We start from the raw sequence: 13,275 nt of genomic DNA, 5'->3' as shown, positions 1-13,275 counted from the left end.
TCCATCTGGTTAAACATCGAGGTCCTCAAGTGCACTTAACTAGGGTTTCCTGTATCAGGAGCACAATGTGGTTTGCATAAGGTTGCAACCTTAAACAATCGAATTAAGGCACACCGCCAAATTTTATCATAAGGTGTAATTTTGGTGTCAAAAATTCTTACGGTTGCCTAAAAATCTATTTCCAACTCTAATTATAAAAATAGTTCAAATCAAGTAGATCTATAAACACATAAAAATCTTGAAAATAGACAGTTTAGATAATGTGTTACAAGTGCACCATTTCGTGAACTCGAAATCTTTTTCTTTTCATATTCATACATCTCGATATCGAGATGATCAATTCAAGGGCTTTTCAATGTTAAAACAACATTTTTCGATGGAATTTTTAGGTGCAACCTTAATTCTACGTGTCAAGGTTGCAACCTTATATAACTTTTACAATTTAAATATTCTGATTTTTATTAAAAATGTAAGAAATCCTGACATTCTGTAAAAATTTAATATCTTTGAACTCCTTTCAGTTTAATTTATAATTTTAAACCAATTGAAATTTTATTAAAAATAAATAAATAAATAAGAAATCAAATCATTATGTAATATTTTAATATTTGCATTCTTTGAGGAGTTTGTCTTTTTTTTTAAGCTGTTAACTGCAGTATAAAAGGAAATAAATACAAGGATGTGCAGAGGGATCCCACAAACCGGGCCTCCTGCCAAAAGAATAGATTACCCCAGAGCGGTAGCCCTTTACAAAATATTGTTCGGGCTTAAAACAAGAATCCGAAAAGGGAAAGATAACTGAAAAACAAAAACAGGCTAAAACATCTGCCCAATACATGTGTGATAATAAAAAACAGTCCAAAACATAGCCTATAAAAAACTCGAGGTACTGGTAGAAGCTCCATCTTTAGCCAGTTGATCCGCCAGGGCGTTGGATTCCCACCACATATGCCTCCATAAGATGGCCACATCCCTCCAAATGTGAGTAATCTCATCAAAAATTGAAGCCGAGTACCAAGGGGAACGTCACGCGTGATGCCCAAGTGATAATATTATGTGCGTCACCCTCAACGATAAGAGGTTGTGGCCATGAGGGGTCCAAGAGCTTGAGGCCGGTGAGGAGTGCTTGACTCAGCCAATTGGGAGTCTGCATGGCCAATGTTCATGGAGATGGACACAAGAATATTGCCAAGGTGGTCACGGAGGAAGCCACCCACTCCTGCTAAACACCTGTCGAAGTTAAGTTTTGTAAGGCCCGTCTAGGGGGGGGGGACCAGTTGCTAGACTTGGAAATCCACGTTGAATGGGAGAGGAGGATTTCTTTCCAGCAGTGCAAGAAAGTTGTGGCTGAGACTCCTATGAAAGTCATGTGGTTGGAGGCCCAAAAAGCGACCTCCGAGGTGATTTTGTGGAATAGGGTCGGAAGTTCGCACTTTGTCACTCGGAAGATCCTCGAGTTTCTTTCCATCCAAATTGTCCAGATCGTGGCTGCAATGGAGGATTTCTAGAGGAGCCTGCCAGCAGTAGGCAACGGCATGTCCTTTGAAAGGTTGAGGAGTGCCAGTAGGGAGGGAGGAGTGACCCAGGAGAGTCCGAAGAGGTGATGGAGTAAGCTCCACACCTCTTGGGCAAGACTGCAGTGTATGAAAAGATGGGGGTTGGTCTCTTCCTTATTGGTACACATCCCACAACGATTGGGTATAGGAACACCCCTCCATTGGAGTTGGTCGACTATGAGGGCCTTTCAAAACATGCAATCCAGTTGAAGGCTTGCACTTTAGGAGGGGCTATGGAGGACCACACCTGAGCTACGATAGATCTTATAGAAAGAAGCTACCGAGAAGGAACCCTCCATTGGAGTTGGTCGACTATGAGGGCCTTTTCAAAACATGCGATGCAGTTGAAGGCTTGCACTTAAAGGGGGGGCCATGGAGGACAAGAGTTTGTTATAGAAAAAAGCTACCGAGAAGGAACCCGAAGGAGAAGGGGTACATACCAAGCGATCTAGCCCAAAAACGGCGAGGAAGTTTGAGTGAAGCAAGGTGGACAAAGAGAGGAAATTTGTGTTTTCAGGATCGGTGAGAGTGCGTCTGAAGGACAGGTTCAAGACTTTAAAATTACCCGAGAGGGGCATCTCATGTGCAATTGAAGACGATTTGTTGGCGGCTAGAGAGAATAGAGGAGGAAAAGGTCCTTGAGTGGGGTGTGGCCCAACCAGAGGTCTGGCCAAAAGCGGATGTGATGGCCTTCCCTATGGTGGAAGCAGATGTTTTTCTGGAAGAGGGTGAAGAGGAACAAGGGCTCTTGTTTTAGACCTAGTGAGGGAAAACCCTATCATGATCAATTTGCAGCCCGTGGCAAACTCAAAGCATTTAAGGAAGAGACGCAGTGTCTTGATTTCTTGTGGGACGGCATTTAAGAAGACAAGGTTGTCATCAACCTACTATAGGTGAGAGACAGACTATAACCCCTTAGCTCTTGAAGCAAGTTAAAAGGCACAACCGGTACATACGGGTAATGGATTGGCTGTAAACCTCCTCTGAAATCACGAAGAAGGGGGAAAGAGGGTCTCCTTGTCAGAGGCCTCTAGACGATAGGAAGTACCCTTTTGGAGATCCATTGATAAGCATGGAGAACAAAGGCTGAGAATAGCAGCCTCTCATCCACCTTCTCCAACAGTCCCCCAAACCCATCCAGGCCATTGTCTCGTCAAGGATGTCCCAATCCACATGGTCGTACGCCTTTCCTAATCAATCTTGAAAACGAGACCCGGTTGTTTGGCCAGATGTTTGAGTGCAAGCATTCATGTGCCACCAGTACCCCATCCAAGATCTGCCCATCTTTGATGAAGGCACTCTGGGAGAGGGAGATCACGAAAGGGAGCACCTCTTTAAGCCTGGAAGCAATGTTTAAAAATAACGAATCGATGACCCGAATCGGTCTAACCAGACCTGTGTCGAATAGCTGGATCGGTTGATCGAATAGGAGAATCGGCCGAATCGGTAATTTTTGTACCAAAAAATTTTCAAAAAATCATTATAAATCTCAAAAAATAGTGTTCTTTTAGTTTCTAAAAGAAATTAAGAGTGGTGCGCTATGTACTTTCATTACTTCGTAAAAATAGGTGAATACTGAGACGTTTTCCTGTCTGAATGTCTATATAATTATTGATTGTAATATAATATTATAATATTATATCAAAATAATTTAAAAACATTAGAAAACACTTTTATATTATAAGATTAAAAGAAACAAATTTGCATATGAAGTGATGTTTGTATCACATCAAAGTATCAAACATTTATTAATTCGCTTTACTCATCCAAAATTATCACAACCTATAATATTATACACTGCAATTCAAAATTGATTAGAAAACACTTTCATTTCATATGATTAAAAACAACAATAAAACCCTCTATAAATTTCAATGTTATGACAATAAACAAAATCCACAAAAAAAATTTACCCTAAAACATGGAAATTAAAGACATCAAATTCAAAAAAAAAAGAAATGCCTCTCGGCAACACACATAGAGCTACAAAATAATAATAATAATAATATTATGATAGCAAAACCTACCGATAAAGTCATTTTACTAATAAATAGCAAACACTTTCATATGACAGTTTTTCAATATGGCACACTAATCAATTCAGTTAATTAATTAAAAAACGTGTTGAGGCTCATTTAATATGGCGTAATTTTAATATGATCATATTCACATAATTACACTAACATAAGTTTAACATAATTGTATTAATTTTTATTAACATAAATAAACAACAACAATTTCATATCATCAACATTTTAGCCTTTTCCTAATTAATTGGGGTTGGTTACAAGAATCCTGGTTCTCCATCTTGCTCCATTAAAGGCCGTATTCTCAATGACGCCATAAGTCGCCATATCTTTACGGAATACTTCCAACCACATCCTTTTGGGCCTACCCCTTGCCCTTTTCAATCCTTCCACTTGAACTAACTCGCACCCCCTAACAGGTGTTGTACTTGGTCGGCACCACACATGGCCAGCCCACCTAAATCTACTTTCTCTCATTTTATTGCCTGTTGGTGTCACGCCTAAATTCTCTTGAATAGATTCATTTCGAATTCTATCCCTTCTTGTCTTACCACTCATCCATCTCAACATCCTCATCTCCGCTACGCCCATTATGTGGGTATATTGTTTATTATTCGCTCAATATTCCGCCCCATAGAGCAAAGCTGGTCTCACCGTTGTCCTATAGAACTTGCCCTTCAGCCTCATTGGTATGCGGCGATCACATAAAATTCCAATTGCACATCTCCACTTTGCCGGCCCAGATCTAATTTTGTGTACGACATCTTATTCGATCTCTCCATTTTCCTGGATTATCGACCCAAGATATCGAAAGTACAGTCTCTTTTGTACTTCCTGACCGTCAATCTTAACTACTTCCTCATCTCTATTCCTATTATTACTAAACTTACACTTCATAAAATCTGTCTTAGTCCGATTAATTTTAAAACCTTTGGATTCTAGAGCATCCCTCCAAAGTTCTAAGTTTGTGTTGACATCGTTTCGAGTCTCATCAATTAAAACTATGTCATCTGCGAACAACATACACCACCGTACTTTATCCTGTAAGTGCCTAGTTAAGTCGTACATTACTAAAACAAAGAGGTACGGGCTCAATGCTGACCCTTGATGTAGACCTATTATCACTTAAAACTTACTCGTCTCTCCACTAGTTGTTCATACACTAGTTAGCTCTCCATCATACATATCTCTTACCAAGTTGATGTAGTGTCTATAAACGCCTTCTTTTCCAACACCCGCCAAATCAAATCTCGAGGTACTCTATCATAAGCTTTCTCTAGATCAATGAAGACCATGTGGAGGTCTTTTCCCTTCGCCCCAAAATTCGCAATCAGCTGCCTAAGTCAGAAAATAGCCTCAATAGTTGACCTTCCTGACATATAATTCTTGTAAACTTACCCTAAGTAGGAAAATAGCCTCAGTAGTTGACCTTCCTGATATATAATTTTTGTAAATTTACTATACATAATTTCCTTTTTGTAATTATATGTAATTAAAATTAAATTATATGTACTTTATTTTTGGTAAATTACAAAAAAAAAAATGAATATAATTAATCTAAATATAAACAAATTCTATTATGTAAACCATTGTAGTGTGACGTTAGTGGTTCCTTGTATAAAGGATGTTAGTTTATTTGTATAAGAGACAAAGTAATGGAAAGCTTCTAAACAAGAAATATCCCAAGAGAGAGAGTGCGTGTGAAGGAAAGCTTAAAAGAATTATCCCACATAGTTGGATGGTGGGAGGATGTGGGGGCATAAATGGTCAACCCCATAACTTTCAAAAATAAAATGCTCAAGTGGGAGGTGAATTTGCCCATGAAAGTGGGGGGCCCGCATTTGTTTAAAGTTGGTTTCATATGGTAGGCACAAATTAATGATGTACTGCCACAAATTTTTTAAATGAATTCTTAGAGTTCCGAATCCAGTTTATATGGAAAATATCAGCCGATTCTATGATAAAAAACGAAAAAGGATCGGTGATGTGTCCGATTTGTGATGTCATGACACCGATCCATAATGTCAACATATTGATCCATAATGTCAACATACCGATTCTGCACAGTTAAATCACTGAATCATGTTTTATGCTCAAATCTGGGACAGTCTAGCCGATTCCCGAACTGGATCGCCCGATTCCGGATGGGGCGGTGACTTTTAAACATAGCCTGGAAGTAAACACTTTGGAGAGGATCTTATAAGTGGAGTTGACTAGCCTAATCGGTCAGAAGTCCTTGAGTTCTTCAGCCCCTTTGATTTTGGGAAGGAGGGCGATAAAGGTAGCATTCATGGCTTTGTGGATTATAACTCTGTGGAAAAATTCTTCGAAAAAATCCACAAAGTTGAGTCTGAAGGTATTGAAAGGGGCTACAGGGAACCCATCCAGTCCTGAGGCTTTATCTTTACTCAGTTCAGTTAAAGCCGCTAGGATTTCAAGTTCAAAAAACGATCGATCCAACCATTGGGCCCTATGGTCTGGGAGAGAGACAAACTGTACGTCAGACATCCTAGGTTTGGGACCCGAAGGAGCAATGTAAAGGGTTTTAAAGAACGAGAGAATACCTCCTTCAATCTCAGCAGGCTAGTCCAGGGTCATCTTCCCAACCTTGATGGTCGAAATGGAATTATCCCGGCGTCGGCAGTTGGCAATCCCATGAGAAAAGCATGTGTTGTGGTCCCCATGGTGGAGCCACTTGACCCTAGACCTCTAGCCCCAGAAAATCTCCTCCTTTTTGAGAGTAGAGAAGTATTTCAACTTGTGGTGGTTTCTAAGGACAGATTTGGAGGTTGATAAGATACGGGTTTCTTTTATAAGGTCAAGGGATTGAATGGCTGACAGGTGTGAACTCTTGAGGAGAGAGAAATTTATGGGGATTGTTTTGCTCCAGGTTTTGAGGGAAGCCTTAAGGAGTTATAGCTTGGTTTGCATTTTGTAACCTGCCCTACCCGAGACCAAGGGGGTAAAAGAGTCCCACCAGGAGGGAATGACGGAGAGGACGAGCGACTCTTCGAGCCACGAAAGCTCGAAACGAAAGGGCCTGGGGCCTCTCGCAATGGACAGAGTGTCTAACAAGATGGGACAGTGACCAAAGGTAGGTTTGGGAAGTGCTGAGGCATGAGAGCCAGGGAAGACGTCGAAGGTTAGAGTGGTCGGACCAGGTATATTGGTTGCCTTGGAGAGGGATGTCAATGAGCTCGTTATGCAAGATGAAATCCGAGAAATCCATCATCCCTTGGGTTATGTTTGGGTTGGAATTCCTTTCGAATGACCATCTGGTGATGTTGAAATCCCCCTCGAGACACCAAGCAGGGTGAGGGAGGGTAGTGACGAGATCAAGCTCGTCCCAAAGAAGAGTTCCGAGTGCAGAAGAGTTTGGGCCATATATCGCCGTGAATTTCCAAGGGAGACTTCTGTTATCGTAGAGAGGAAAACGATGACTGAACGTCCCAACACAAGAGGACATCAGGGAGTGATCAAAAGGGTTCCAGATGACCCATATACCTCCCACTGCCCCTTCGACGGGTAGAGACACCCATTGGCAGGGCAAGAGGCCCCACACATGTCTAATAAGGTGAAGAGTAGGGTGGGGTTGTTTCGTTTTGATGATAGCCAAAATGGTCGGGAGATGCTTGGAACTCAAGTCGCAAGCAACACTACGTTTTGTGGTTTGACCCAGACCAAGGGCGTTCCAAGATATTTTCATGGAGAGATGAGAGGTGTGAGATGGGCTAACAGTCTGGAAGACCTACGCAAAGAAGGATCCAATGGAGGAAGCAAAAGGGACCAATCCCAAAATGGGTGCAACAGACGACAGCCTGTCATAGTTGATACCAGACATGAGGTTTAACAATTCTCTAGAGCCTATGATTCTCAACTTGAGCCTACTATCAGCATCTGCCTGGAAGAAGAGATGAAAATGACCCTCAGGCCCGTCATAGGGGAAGCCCATGACCCTAAGGACCTCCTTGATGTTGCCTTGGCTGCTGTCGACCCCGTCCACGTACTCCGAGTTCACCGATGAAACTGAAGGGGGGCTGGCAGTGAGACTTGAGGTCTGGTGGTAGAGCTAAAAGAGGGGGAGGGTGAACAAGAAAACACCAAGGTAGTGGGGTGGAAGGATACTAAGGGGATAGTGGAATTTCAATCTAGGAGTAGAGGAGGGCAAGGCTCAGGTGGATAAGGAGACCGAAGAGCAAGGTGAGAAGCTGAAGGGTAAGGCAAGGGGGCTAGAGTTGGGGGGTTGTAAAAATTGGGATTAGGTCAGGGAGTTGGGGCATGAGTGGAGGAGGCGTAGGTGTAAGAGAGGTTGGGGTAGTGTGCTAACGTGTTGGACTGGGTTTGGTGAAAAAGGGATAGAGGAGTGCCAGGAGAGGTAGAGGCAAGGGATCGACGGGGTTAGGAGTGGCGTAATACGGAAAAGGGGGGAGGGTAGCTATCGCAAACACTGCTAAGAGGGAGGCAAAAGGGTCTACAAGGGGAGGGGAGAAAGGAACGGGGGGTATGAGCGACTTGCAAGAGGGATGATGTAGGGGATATAGATGAGAAAAGGAGCTAGCATGGAGGCCAACGCTGCCCGGCGATGTGGGGTCGTCAGACTCCACCACGAGAAGACTTGTGGGATAGTTAGACCAGTCCAATAGGGGAGAAGTTTGGGGTGGTGGTTCAATGGGTTCAATAGGTAGGGAAGGGTAGGAGAAGAGAATAGTGGCAAAAGGTCAAGTGAGCCGAGAGGGTGGGCTACAAAGAGGGTGGGGGCTCAGGGGGCAAAGGAAGTGGAGAGGGGGCCAGGGCTGAAGGAGGGCGGTGACAGAGAAAGGCGGTGGTCGACCAAAGTAGATAGAAGGGAAAGAGAAGACGGGGGGGGCTGGCTTAAGTTGGTTTGAGATGGGAAGGGGGTATCATTGAAGGGAGAGAGAGAAGGAAGACAAGGATGGAGGAGAAGGGGGAACGACGAGGTTGGAGGTGGAGGGGCAAGGGATGGGGAAGTCTCGTGGCTGAAGGAAGTAGTAGATAGAAGGTCAACGGGGAGTTAGGGGGTCAGGTAGGAATCTCAAAGGGCTTGGGCTAAGGAGGGGGACGAGTATTCCAAAAGGGATTGAAGAGTGACAATGGGGTGGACAGGTGGGGGCCATCCAACGGGGCAAGGGAGAGACAGTTGTAGAGAGGGAGATAAAGGGAGGAAGAGACATGCAGAAGGGGCCAGGGACGAAGGCCTTGGAAGCCGAGCCTGATAGCAAGCCGGTGATTGCAGTGGGTGGGAAGCCGAGGGAGGAAGGGGCTACATTGCCCAAGGAGGAGGGGGTGGCATCATGGGGGAGGCTGATGTGGCTAGAGGAGCTGACTAGGTCAATTAATGCAGATGGCTGGAAGATGTGTGGGGAGGACGCATCGACCAAGACTGCCTTGTTCTGTCTAGAGGGGTGAGGGTCTCCAGACTGACCAGGGAAGGGGGTGAGCTGTCGAAGGGTGGAGGACGGCGGCTGGGGTGAGATCGGGACAGGAGTCAAGGAGTCATCGGGGGGACGGATGCTCTGAGACAGGTAGAGGGAAGGTGGCAACTGGGACTATCACCGGCAGCAGAGGCATGCTAGACAGTACTGACGTGTCGACCAAGAGGTCGGTTAACTCTGTTATGAGGGAAAGGAAAAGGCTGCTGGAATTTTCCCTGTTTTTGGTGACGGCATCTGGTTGCACTGCCAACCCAGGCGTACATCGTCGTATAGTAGGTGGGAAGCAAACAAGGGCCAGGTGGATGGTGGCACCACCCATTCTAGTGGCACTTTCAGTTAAACGAAAACCAGTCTAACGAGTCTCACGAATGGAGTTGGGTGAGGTCAGACGGGGGAAGGAAGTTGGGAGAGGGAGGGAAGGCCTGGGACCAAGAGATATGGAGGAAGAAGGACCCATCCACTTCAGCGGGGGGAAGGAAGTTGGGAGAGGGAGGGAAGGCCTGGGACCAAGAGATATGGAGGAAGAAGGACCCATCCACTTCAAGCCAAAGGGATGGTGGAATGAGTCTAGGGTCTAGGACCTCCAAAAGCAGGCATATTGAACCCAAGGGAAGGAACACAAAGGAGTTCAGTGAATCTAAAGAAGGGAGCCGCAAGCCTCCATAACCCTATTGAAGGTGAGGGGGACCAGGCGTGGAGAGGAAGGTGGGACACCTCGACTCAGAGACATTGTTTCTTATGGGACCCGTCGGCTGGTGACCCCCTTCGCAGCACGAGGGAGGCTCTGTTGAAAACCAACATAGTGGCTGATTGTAAGACCCATGAGGCACTTTCCTCCGTAGGCAAACCGAAAAGGATGGACCCATTGGTTAGAGGACGGAATCCAAGTTGAGGCTCCTCTCAAGTCTGCTGGCCCTATTTCTCGATGGACCGGAAGTTGTCTCTCCTGGGATAAAAAGAACCCACCAAGGAGAAACAGAGCTTGGAGCAGAGGGGAGTAGAAACCTTGGTGAGCGTGGAGAAGATGAGCAGATGGTGAAGCCAGAGACAGCTGGGCAAGAGAAGGTTCCTCCGAGAGGGTTGGAGGCACCTGGGCCGAAGGGAAAGAGGAGGTGACTTGAGCGAGAGAGGCTTGGGGATCCCCGTAGAGCAAACAAAGGTGGAGGAGGGGGGAGAGGGGCAACTATAGAGATTGTAAATAGTGTTCCAATCGGCAAGAGGAAACCCCCTCTTTATAGTCCCCTCAGGTATTTTCTTCTTCTTCTTTTTTGTGCAAAGGGAAGTAGAGACCTTGGTGGGGATGGAGACGATGAGCGGGAGGTGAGGAGAGTGAAGCGATGGTGAAGGTGGAGACAGTTGGGCAAGAGAAGGTTCTTCTGAGAGGGTCGGAGGCACCTGGGGCAAAGAGGAAGAGGAAGTGACCTGGACGAAAGAGGCCGGGGGGACATCGTAGAGCGAGCGAAGGTGGAGCAGGGGGAGCGAGCCGACTATAGAGACTGTAAATGGTGTTCCAATCGACGGGAAAAGTGTAGTTTATGTCTTTATGTGATGCAATAACAATCATAACCATCCTTCTTTAACTCTTGACTTATTAAAGAATCGAAAAAGGATGAAGTATAGTCTAACAACATTGGAAATTGTGTTTGTAAACAAAACATGCAGCTAATATATTGCATAATACTTAAAATTGTTAACTATTTATGCAAAATAGTTGTTATCTAGAATTACGTTGAAACTCAGGGTTTGAACTCGTATCCTACTAAAGAGGGTAAGAGGAACAATAAAGTCTACCACTAAGAGAATCTTGACCACACCTTTGAGGAATATTGTTCGGTTTATCTATGAACCCTCAAATATGATGGATCCCATGTAGCTCAAAATTTCAATCATTGATAGGAAGAATCGAGATCCCAAAGTTTCAAAATTACAAAGGAGCGCATCCTAGAGCGCACGAGCGAACTTTCAAGTTAGAATTGACCCGATCATTGGGAGATCCCAATAACTATAGTCCAACCATGAACCTTCAAGGCTTCTCACAATGAATCATTCTAATGCTTTTATGACAAGTTCTTGCATCCTCTTCAATAATAATAACTATTTTTCTATGATCCTACAATACCCCTAGATGATATAGTTATTTATTTTCTTATATATCATTAGATGGATGTGTTAGATGGTTAACCACCAAAAAAAGGAGCCACATTGATTCCAAATTATAACCACAATGCATCGGTTATTGCACACATTTTTTAGGTCATGCGAAAATAACATATGTAATGAACCTTGAGGACTGGACAGTTACGTGTGTAATCATGTAACATAGATCATAGTATGGATTCAATTTACACGTACTGACATGTAAAGGTTTCTCCCACAAATGGTTTAGGGAATTTTTCTCTTGTCCAAAACCTAGTATACTCCATATATGACTTAAAAGTCAGAACTCCTCAAATATGTACGACTGTGAACTTGGAAAGTTGAAGGGGAGTTGGATACTGAGATCCAAGAAGCCACTACCCCACCTATCATAAGAGTTGGTCCCAGTGTTTTAAAAATCGCCGACCCGATCCGAAATCGGACGATCCGGATCGGTTATCGACTGAACCGTTCCAGATTCGGCCATGAAACAGGCTCCGGACAATTAGCCACAGGAAAACCAATTGATGATGCCACGTATTCAGATTGATGACATCATGATTCAAACACTTAAGAAATTTTTCATAAAACGAGGGTAAAAATTGTGCCTCCACCAAACATGTCTCCAGTTGCTCGCCTACAAACTTCATGTGCACGGATATGGCAGTTGTCAGCGATTTTATAGACGTTAAACGTATACTTACTCTTCGATGTGGGACAATTGTCCATTCCTCCCATTTCAAATAACCCCATATTCTCTCTCTCCCATCGCCACCCCCACTTTTTTTGTCCACTTTATGCTAACATAAACTGGCTACTCTCATCAATTGACGCTGGAAGTCACCATTTGTCTACTTTTGAAATTCCATTGTGGAGTTGCTCTCTTTGCCGTTAGATATTAGGACGAATGGTAGATGGCCGGCCTTTGGATGCTTCCATTTCTAGAAACAAAATCAACGGTAGATGGCCATTATATTATTTTCATATTTAGTCTAGATTGTATTCATAAATAATACATTTTAACTTTTACAAATATTAACAAATATTTTATTGTTAATTTGTTATTATTACAATAACTTATTTTATACAGCAATAAAAATTTGATATAATTTTGAAAAGTATTAAGTTATTATATAGAAATTCTTGAATCATGTTTATTATAAATAATAATTATGCACCCAAATCTAGTATTATATTTATTAATTTATTTACAATATAAATTATGTAATGTATTATTTTTCCTTGTACTTGCAAACAATATTTTTTAAAGAAAAATTGTTTCATGAGGGCTGGACCGCATTTCTACAATATGTGGTCAGGAGGTATAAAGCATCTATCTTAAAGATGGCTGCAAATAGGTGGTCCATCTAAAAACAAGTGTAACAAACGGTCCAAATGTTTTCTTAATATAATTATTATTTATAGTTTTCATTTATTTTTATTTTTCATATTCATGATCTCCATGTTAAAGATTATGTATTCTTTAAAAATTAAGATCAAATTATATTTAAAAAATATAAATATTGCCAAGCCTGCATTTCTACAAAATACGGGCTGGCTGCATAGAAACCGTGTCCATCATTTAATGGCTACAAAATAGTTTTACTTTAATCGCCAGATCGGGTTTCTATGTGACCATTAAAATAATCCCATATTCGTACCCATCAAATAAACCTAATTTATGGAACTATTACTATTTCGGCGATATGGGATTATTTTAATCACCCGATCTGATACTAATATTGGTTTATTGAACATTAAAAAAACACTAGTTTATGGGATATTTTAAGAGAGAAAAATAACACAACTCATACCACTTTAGAATTTATGTCAAGTTGCTTTATCAATTATCCCACATTGCAAATATGAATTTCTTTATTTATTTTCCTAATTTTATTAAATATAATTGCATATTTATGTTACTAAATTCTATATTTCTACCAACACTAATTATTATACATTAGATTTATTTATTTGTGAGGGTCGTACCCTTGTTTTTTGAATCACGTTTATTATAATATTGTAATTAATAATTATACTAATTACAATGATCATCAAATCTTATATTTTATTTATTAATTCATTTACATTATAAATTATGCA

General features: G+C 42.4%; 1 protein-coding gene across 2 annotated transcripts in view; it reads right to left on the bottom strand.

Annotated features, from left to right (window-relative positions):
- MYB4R1 (myb domain protein 4r1) overlaps positions 1–13,275 on the bottom strand; it is a 54,702-nt gene that overhangs the window by 18,765 nt on the left and 22,662 nt on the right. The gene's annotated exons all lie outside the window — the stretch shown is intronic.

The sequence above is a fragment of the Amborella trichopoda genome, chromosome 13, assembly GCF_054954075.1.
Source record: "Amborella trichopoda isolate Santa Cruz 75 chromosome 13, AtrichopodaSantaCruz75HAP2 v2.0, whole genome shotgun sequence".
Lineage (NCBI taxonomy): Eukaryota > Viridiplantae > Streptophyta > Magnoliopsida > Amborellales > Amborellaceae > Amborella > Amborella trichopoda.
Note: the sequence above shows the minus strand (reverse complement) of the source record. Positions and strands in the feature narration are given on the sequence as shown.